Genomic DNA, 6,361 nt, shown 5'->3' on the forward strand with positions numbered 1-6,361 from the left:
AACTTGTTACCTTTGTACAATCGTTTAATGTCTCTCGAGATATATAATATCCAATTGTTGAACTATTTAAAGTCTTATGATTGAACTAACTACATAAATTATTCAATTTTGTTAATGTTGATCTTTAATTCTATCTATTTATATTTCTCAGTTAATCATGATTTAAAGAAAAAGAACATGGAACTTGAGATTATAAGGACAATATGGTAATTTACTCATTTACGGCTTCTGTTTTGTGTTTCCACCAGGCCATGGTTGTTGGTTTGCATGTTGATCTCCCTGTGATGATCAATAGTCTTTCAGGGTTGGAAGTCAAGACGAATGTAAAAGTGGATGTTTTAACCAAAATAGCCTTTTGAGAGTTTGAATTTGATGTTTTTAAGGTATCTTGAATGTTATACAATATAAAGTTGACTTCTTTTCTCACACTCAAAACTTGATTATGGGTTCAATAAAACATGTATGTTTGTAAAATTGGACAGCCTCCGTGATTTTTAACCATTTTCTCATACAGTTACGATCAAATTTTTATGCAGGTAATTATTATAGATGTTGAGAAGAGCAAGTTCTCACTAAAGGCAAAGTGACGTATCGTTTTTTTTTTCTTTCTTTGATTTTTTTGAGAAAATGAAAGAAATGTAAGAACAATGAAGATCCATATGAACAATTAAGTATGTGACGTTGCACTATTAACTTTCCATATGCTGAGAGTTATCATAAAAATGATTTGATTTTTAAAATATCCGTAAACTAGGTAATAGATCATATGAATTACTAAACACATCAATCTATGCGTACAAATATTTTGTGTTTGTTTTAAAAGCTTTCTTATGTTTTTTTATTATTTTATTTTTCTTATTTATTTATATATATACTAATTTAGAAGTACATGATAAACAGTACTTCTTCATGATTGGTGGACTTTTTTTTCATAAATTTTGCCCATTGGAAGTGTTGTTAATATTCGGTGCTACGTGTTATTATATGCTCCCGCCTCCTATTTCTTCCGATTAATCATCTGCCAGATCCTTACTACGTCTTCTTTCCCTTACTACGTCTTCTTACCCTTCTGTTTCCACAGGTGGGAACCGATTCACTGAATGAAGCGAAAAAAATCCCTAAAACCACCCCACTGTCATTAGATCATTTGCTTCTTTCTATTCCCTAAAGGTTCGCAACCAAAAAAAGCTCTGCTATCTTCTATTTCGTTTGGCGACACCTCAATCTCCCATGAACATGCTTCGAGCTCCGTCGTCTCAGGGATGCTTCACCCGTTACCGTCTTTGTCAGAAGTTGCTCAGAAGTCAAATACCCATTCTATTGTTCGCCGATTGTCATCGATTTCTATTCACGATCTCAGGAACACAGCCTCCACTCCGGTGCAGCAAGGCAGCAACGACACAATCAATTTTTGGTTTTACTGATTACAGCGTCGGTTGTTCTTTCTGGTCGATTTGTTTTTTTTGTCAATTTTCTCCAATCCATCGTCCTTTCATCTTCATCTGTTGAATTTTCCTCTATTCACTTTATCTCATGTGGAGGATGTGTTTGCTGAAGAAGAATGGAGCGATACGTGATGTCTGCAATAAGGAATGAGCCGATAAGTTCTGCAAAAAACGCCCAAAATATTTTCACTGATCTGAACCACCGAACGTAGGTAAGGTCTCAAACCCTCTAACTTTTTATTTTTATGTCGAGCAATCAGCAACTCAGAACAATCGATTTATCGCCACTAAATGTGACTGATTTGTTTTGTAGAAATCAAAATCCATAGACTCATTCCATTCACCAAAAAACCAACTTCACCACACCATCTTCCTCCAATTTTCAGTTCTCTTCTTTTTGACACCTATGTCGGTGTTGCTTTTCTAAACTTCTTCTGATTCCAACCTTCATCGTGGATGTCTTAGAATGTGGGAAAAGGCTATAATGGAATTATAGAAGACTTTAGATGATAAAGAATTAAAGATAGACAACTTCATGCGATTAGATTGGAACATGAAGTGCTACGCGTAAATTGTAAACTGTAAACTATAAACATTTGTTTCCTTTTATTTTTTTATTTGTTATTGTTTAATTCCATTGTTATTATCTATTGGTACAGGTATGGCTAACTTTTGCCATTCTGGTAATCTAAGTATATCTTTAATCTTGCACATAAGGTGTTTGATGTATTGCCTAACTAAGTTACCTGTTTATTATTTTTATTTTTTTGGTAACAGGGATATTTTTGTGACTTTGCTCAAGTATACAGGTTCATTGATAAATTGTGAACTGATAATTGATGGTGGTTCGGCAATGATCAGGGCTGATTCCAGATTTGCCTGGATTACCAGCCGAAGTGAAGTTTGACCCGAAAGATAAACAAATTATTTTGCATTTGAAGGCTAAGGTTACCCCAGAGGTTTTACACACTACTTCTTGGACCTTTCCAATATTTAGATCTACAAGTAAGCCAAAAAACACTTTCACTACCCTTAAACTTCTTATCAATTAATTGGAATCATATAGTTTTTTTTAACATATATCTATCTTATTGGAATTTAATATCAAACAAATTATAGATCGAATATCATTTGTTTGTGAATACATGCACAAGTTTTTTTAAATGATATGGAAAAAATTATTGACCATTAGAAAGGTGGAGATCTATCATTAGAAAGAATTCTAATTAAGTGTATTTTTCAATTTTTTTTATATTTTTTTTTCAATTAAAAAAAGATGGGAGATTATAGCGAGAAACAATTCTTAGCTTAAATATACCCCTACACTGTTTGATAAATATTTTTTCATAAATTTTAGAAGTTGAGAAATATGTATTAACTATTGTAGATATATAAAATGTTTAAAATTATATTACAATACCTAAGTAAAAAATATTGAATTAAAATAAAAATAAGATGTCATATAACAAACGTAAAAAAATCATACTCATCATATTTTATATAAATTAGTATTATCATATTTTCTTAAAAGTAATAACTTATATATTAATATTGAATTAATCACTTTTGTTGTTGGTTAGATATGGCATCCTACTTCCATTTTTCTATTTTTCCAATATCAATCTACTTTCATTATTTTTCTTTCCATTTGTGTTTGTATGTGTTAAGCGTTGTGTCCTTTGCATAGTTTCCAACGAGGGTATTTGCGGAATTGGCGTTAGGGTCAATAACAGCCAAGGACGAAATGGTCATTTTCAATGGGAGGAGTTTAGCGGAGTTCTTTAGAAGTACAATTCTGTTACTTGCAACTGACTGCCTCAATTGCCGAAGAAGATGTTGAAAAACTTGATGATGCAATTGAAATCAAGGAATTTAATACCATATCTAAAATGGTAACATTTCGAATATTCCACCATCATGTTAGCTTTTCCTTCTTTATTAGTTAATATTATGAAAATAACCATCCTGCACATATTATTACCATTTTATTCAACTTTTGTACATATGATCTGTCTTCATTTTCTTATTATTTTATTTTTTTGCAGATGAGTCATATCATGGGGCTAACAATGAGTTACGGGTGTTGACGGCAGTTGAAGTTGGTGTTAATTTTTGTTCTTATATAAATATAAGTTACCGTTGAATTATTATCTAAAATTGGCGTTGAATACTTTTTTCATGCAGGCTGGTTTCTTTTTTTGTTTTGTGATGTGGAAAGTGTTTTGAATTGCAATTACTAACAAATAGCTTTGATTGATGTAAATTTTTTCCTGCTTTGACCCATGTAATTTTCTAATAAAAAGCTCTCTCGGACACATCAACAAAGTAACGATGATGAACTCTTTGGCGTGTCCAACCTCGCAAAGCGGGGATTCTTCCCTAGTTTTTTATAGTTTAGGAGTTTAAACCCAATTTTTATTAGTTAAAAACATCTTTATCGGAAAACTAAAGGGGTAACCCAATTACCCTTGAATAGAAACACAACAAAACCCCCAAAATTTCTCCTTCTTTCCATTTTCACACTCAATCCTCACTCACTAAAGATACGCATCCTCATTGTTTTCACAATAGATTGAACACCCGCTAAAAATTACAACTTCTCTTGTTTCTTTCTCAAAATCGATCAGACCCCACCAAGAATCGTAGGTATATCTTTTTCTTTTTCTTTCCCTTGTTCGATAACATCCCCTTCTCCCTTCTTATTATTATTATTATTATTATTATTATTATTATTATTATTATATATTAAAAGAATGTTCCCATATCAATAGTAAAGATGTAAAGTTGTATGTTTTTTTTTCACTTTTGCAACTCATTTTTTTTATCAATTTTGATACTTTTGGTCATTGGAATAAAAAATTTTACATTTTTTAGGAATCTTTTAATATTCAAATTTTGCCCACAACACTTTAAGGAATTTACAACTTTGTCTCTTTTCTAAAAACTTGCTAATTCCAACCAATTTAATTTTTTGATCATTTTGATACTTTTGGTCCTTATAGTCAATTATATATATATATATATATATATATATATATATATATATATATATATATATATATATATATATATATATATATATATATATATATTAAAAGAATGTTCCCTTATAATAAAATTGTATGTTTTTTTGTCACTTTTGCCTCTCATTTTTTACCAATTTTGATACTTTTGGTCATTGAAATCAGAATTTTTATATTTTTTAGGAGCCTTTTAATATTCAAAGTTTGGTCACAACACTTTAAGGAATTGACCATTTTTGTCACTTTTTCTAAAAACTTGCTAATTTCAACCCCTTTAATTCTTTAGCTATTTTGACACTTTTGGTTCTTATAGTCAAAACTGTTACATTTTTTTATAAACAAAAAAACGGCTTGGGGCGAAGCCCGGTTTTTTTTGGCCCTCATTTTTAGCCATTTTAACACTTTTGGTAATTTGAGTCAAAATTTTTATATATTTAGGAACCTTTTAATATTCAAAGTTTGGCCACAACACTTTAACGAATTGACAACTTTAGTCCAATTTCTAAAAATTTGCTAATTCCAAACCCTTTAATTCTCTGGCTGTTTTGACACTTTTGGTCCTTATAGTCAAAACTTTTAAATTTTTTCATAAAGAACACAAAAAATGGCCCGGGACAAAGCCCATGTATTTTTGCTAGTTGTTATTATTATTATTATTATTATTATTATTATTATTAGTAGTAGTAGTAGTAGTAGTAGTAGTAGTAGTAGTAGTAGTAGTAGTATTGGATTTGCAAGAAATGAAGATGTTAATGTCATCGATGTAAATAACCAAATGTAAATAGTACTACAAACTATATTTGTTGATATCATACACACTTTCATGCAAGAAGGAAACAACATAAACCTTAAGACACATAGAGGTCAACATGCAAGCATACAATTGTTAATTATGAATAATATAACCTATTTTAATAGAGAGATCCAATATTTCCAACCTCATTATCTTGTTCTAACATAAAAAGTTTAACATATTCGACATGACTAGAGGTAACAAACACCGATTGAACCATACAACATATACAGATGATACGATCAAAGCAAATATTCATTGAAAGTTTATCATAAATATGAGCTATAGAGGTTTCAGAAAAAATACAACGACTCAAAGCACTTAAACTTAATGGAAATCGATATGTTTTAGCACCAATAAACATGGAAACGACACATAAATAGGTTTAAACATGGGAAATAGACGGGTGATCTGTTGATGGTGGCGAGTTATAGTGGTCAGGTGGTGGATGATTTTGTGCAGGTAAATGGTTGTGGTTGATGGTTAGTTTAAGAATTGGTAAATACGGGCTGGTATGGTAAAACAAGGGTGGTGTGTGATATAGATGCTTATGGCAGTCAATGGTGTAAAGTGAAGATGATGAAGGTGGATAAATGGTTAGGGTGATTCACGATGATATAAGGTTAATATGGAAGTGTGGTGAAGGGTTGGTTGTAATGGAGGGATAATGGTGGTAATGGGTTATGTTCGTGAGGGTGGTGTCGGGTGGGGTCTTAAAACATGATATAGTAGGTTAAGTGACTTCAGTAACAGGTGGAAACAATCTTTAATCCCTTAGACTACAAAAAAGCATTAGGGACGTTTTAAAACAAACATGAAATGTTTGTAGACCAGAATGACATTTTCCTATATAATACAACCATTGCAATGCTCTGTAGTTTACATAAGCCGAACACAAATAACGAAAAACACAATAAATGTGGTATTTGTAAAACTTGAAGCACTTCCATGTAGACAACATTAGTTTTTGTTCTTGATAAGTTGTCTTCTTTATCCAGATTACTACCTTTATATCATTCTTATTTGTTATTCTAAACAAAACAACATATAGTTGTGTGTGTGAACATCGGTCTTTGCAAGAAAAACCCAACTTTAGAAAG

General features: G+C 31.1%; 1 long non-coding RNA gene across 2 annotated transcripts; it reads left to right on the forward strand.

The window, feature by feature from the left end:
• The first annotated feature begins 843 nt into the window (after nt 1-843).
• Nucleotides 844-3,774, forward strand: LOC122197780 (uncharacterized). 2 transcript variants are annotated; one of them, XR_008232237.1, is made up of 4 exons: nt 844-1,657; nt 1,759-2,450; nt 3,133-3,337; nt 3,491-3,774. It is a non-coding gene; the product is annotated as an uncharacterized LOC122197780 (long non-coding RNA). The 2 variants fall into 2 exon arrangements; XR_006191455.2 differs by having other exon boundaries at nt 850-2,450.
• The last annotated feature ends 2,587 nt before the right edge of the window (nt 3,775-6,361 follow it).

The sequence above is a fragment of the Lactuca sativa genome, chromosome 4 (assembly GCF_002870075.4).
Source record: "Lactuca sativa cultivar Salinas chromosome 4, Lsat_Salinas_v11, whole genome shotgun sequence".
Lineage (NCBI taxonomy): Eukaryota > Viridiplantae > Streptophyta > Magnoliopsida > Asterales > Asteraceae > Lactuca > Lactuca sativa.